The 3,428-nt window shown below is 37.5% G+C and overlaps 1 pseudogene; it reads right to left on the reverse strand.

The window, feature by feature from the left end:
• Positions 1–1,004: 1,004 nt before the first annotated feature.
• On the reverse strand, positions 1,005–1,690 carry LOC117701879 (casein kinase I pseudogene; annotated as a pseudogene).
• Between the last annotated feature and the right edge of the window lie 1,738 nt (positions 1,691–3,428).

The following is a 3,428-nucleotide window of genomic DNA, read 5'->3' on the forward strand; positions in this document are numbered from 1 at the left end:
TTAACATACCATCTATTCTTTTTCTTTCTTTCTTTCTTTCTTTCTTTCTTTCTTTCTTTCTTTCTTTCTTTCCTTCTTTTAACTGACATTTTTTAAATTTTATTTTATTTTCTTTCTTCTTTTTTTAACAGTGACCACATTTAGCTAAGCAACACACAAACATGGTCACTTGTAAGATGGTAACTAAATCCCTGGGACAAATATGCTTTTGTTTTGTAATACCAAGGACATTACAGAGCTCATGCAGAGTCCTAAGTAAAATCCAACAGTTGCCATGTTTTTTTTCCTCAGATCTTCACCTTAGATGCTGTTATTTCTGGCACAGGGCAGAGTCTTGCAAGTGCTCAAACACTTGAATCTTTGGTTGCTACCATACTAGCTGGCTTGCAACCAAGAAGCTAGCCACCTGATGAAAGATTTTTAGTGAACAACTTAGAAACTCCAGGGGTGAAAAAAAATCCCTAAGAACACACAATTGTATACACTAAAAAGCATCACAGCTGTGGCTGATGACAATTTGTGCTATTCTTCTAAAATGAGATTGCAAAGCAGTGTAATTCAAAATAAAAGATTTTAGCAACAACAAAAGCATATTCACAATTCTTCCACCAACGCCTCCTGTGTCAGCCACTTAGTTAACTTTTCTACTTGGGACTAAAAATACAGTAGAAAACCAGACATCCTGATTCACTACCTCAGTTAATATTCACCATCAGAGTGGCTACAGCTCAGGATCAACAGCCATAATGGTGCCCAGAGCCCGTTTATACAGAAATTAAGTTCTTTACACCAAGTAAATGGTTGTCCACAACCACAAGGTAGTGTACATATGATCTAAAATTAATACATTTTGAAAGAAACAAATACTTCTCCAACCATATAACCTTCTACTTCTCTGCCTCCATTCATGCTTAGACATGGTCCATGCTACTTTGGGGTTTGAAGTTTGCCTGTGGGGAATTGAATCTACTCCCTGGCCCACCTGGAAGAGGTTGCCTGCTGTGCTAGGTTCTACTTTTACTTTTTCCAATCAACTGTTGCTGATTCACAGTCCTATAAAAGATGCATAATAGCGGCCTCGGATATATGGAACCCAGAGCTTCCTCAAAGCACAGCCCATGAAAGTAACTTAAGTGCAAATTCTACAAGCAGCTCCTTACACAGAACTTCAACAGAACTGGATCTTTTCACTGATCTTTTTGTATTTTTCTTTCTTCGTTGTAGCCTTTAGCCCTTGCCTGGCAGACTGGTTTTATTACAATATATCAAGACATATCCTAAAGATTCCATGTCATCTCTATGACTCTGCTCAATACTGAAATGTGCATTGATCCTAGTGAATTGGGCAAATCAGGTGAGATTTTTATCATCTTTGTATGAGATGTATTGCTTTGTACTGCTGCTTCTGTACTTTTTGGTCAAACCAAAATCAGTGAGTAACTTACTATAGTGATGCCCAATATGCATTAGGAACTTATCTAGTTTAATGTCTGTGTATAAGATTATTTGTATGTATATATTCAATTCTGATCATCTGATCAGCTAGCAAAAGCAGAATCTTCATTGTGAACCTTCTTGAACAGAAACTGGGTATCTTCTGGGTGTATCCCAATAAGAGCCATGACACTATACCACAGTCTGTGAAGAATGCCAACTGCACTGTGAAGAACTGTATATGGTTTGCTCTCATATAGTACCTGGGTCTTCTGGAATTCTAGCTTGACTCCCACTTAAATAACAGACAAAAAGAGATATTTTGAACAAGCTGAGAAACCTGAGTTTGTTATCAGGCTTTTTTTTTTTTTTTTTTTTTTTTTTTTTTTTTTTTTTTTGAAAAGAGTGAAGTAGGATACTAAGCCAATAGCACTGACTTCGCTTTCACAAAATAATTTTTTTTTCATGCAGTATATACTGGTCATGTTTTCCCCTTGTTCTGGCTGATTTTGTGTGTCTCCTTGATACAAACTGGAGTTATCACAGAGAAAGGAGCCTCTCTTGAGGAAATGCTTCCATGGGGTCCAGCTCTAAGGCATTTTCTCAATTAGTGATCAAGGGGGAAGGGCACAGCCCATTGTGGTCCTGTGTTCTATAAGAAAGCAAGCTGAGCAATCCAGGGCAAGCAATCTAATGAGCAGCACCCTTCCATGGCCTCTGCATCAGCTTCTGCCTCCAAGTTTCTGCCTTGTGTGAGTTCTTATCCTGACTTCCTTTGGTGATAAACAGCAATGTGGAAGTGTAAGCTGAATAAAGTCTTTCCTCTGTAACTTGATTCTTGGTCATGATGTTTTGTGCAGGAATAGAAACCCTGACCAAGACACCCCTCCTCTAGCTTCTCCAGATCCTTTTTACCTACCCAATTTCATGCCCTTTCTTTCTTTCTCTTTTCAGAAAATTAATAGGAACTGAAAATACACACACACACACACACACACACTCACCATAAAAGCACAAAGTATGATACTGTCACACTCACCATACATTCTCCTAATCTTGGAACATAAATACCTAAAAGAGAGCTCCTGGGACTGAATTCACAGAATTATATCAGAGTGGGTGCTGTTCACTTGGAAGCATCTGTGACTGTTTTAACTAAGAATATAACTTTAATAGGCAACACACTAACATTCTGCACTGGTGGACACATCATCTTCATGCTCCAGTGACTACCATGCTTTCTCACTCAAATTGTGAAGCTGTTACATTACTCAACTGCAGTTTTATTGTCAACTTGCTCAGGATGCATGTAGCAATATTGCCAGTGGCTGGGTGTTTAAGGGAATTTGCAATATGAGATGGTCAGATCAAATTTTAGTCAGCACTACTGTATAAAGAAAATAATGAGCTCATGAGCAAATAACAAGGAAACAGAACATCTGAAAGAGCCAGTGCTGTGAAGTGTCTGGATAGATTCGTTCTGCAGGCTGGCACACTGCCTGCTGCTGAACATTTTTATCACATTTTCAATTCAGCATCTCCGATTACCACAATCACTAGAGGGGAGCTTGCAAAGAGGTTTCTATTAAATTTTTTTATTTTACTGATACATTATCCCTTTCAGTGGTCTCTGTTGATTTCCAAACTTTACCATGCCTGCTTCTTGCTGAATGAATAATTTGAAAAACATGGCAACTATCCTTTTACCTGTAATTAGTTTACCTATTATATTTACCTATGCATCAAATGAAAAGTCTCAAAATGAGATTCTTTTCCCATTTGTTTTTCAAATTTCTTGGTAGCAGTAAAATAATGAAGTGTTGAAAATTTGAGGAGAAAAGTAAATCGAATAGGAAAGGTTATGAAATATGTCAGCCGAACAAAGAAGCTATTAGTGTGGAAAGATATTAGTATCTATTTATGGCCCTACAACTGTAGTCATTGATACAGGAAAAAAAAACTCTAGCCCATATATTCATTCTACATGAGTACTT

Source organism: Arvicanthis niloticus, unplaced genomic scaffold (assembly GCF_011762505.2).
Source record: "Arvicanthis niloticus isolate mArvNil1 unplaced genomic scaffold, mArvNil1.pat.X pat_scaffold_296_arrow_ctg1, whole genome shotgun sequence".
Lineage (NCBI taxonomy): Eukaryota > Metazoa > Chordata > Mammalia > Rodentia > Muridae > Arvicanthis > Arvicanthis niloticus.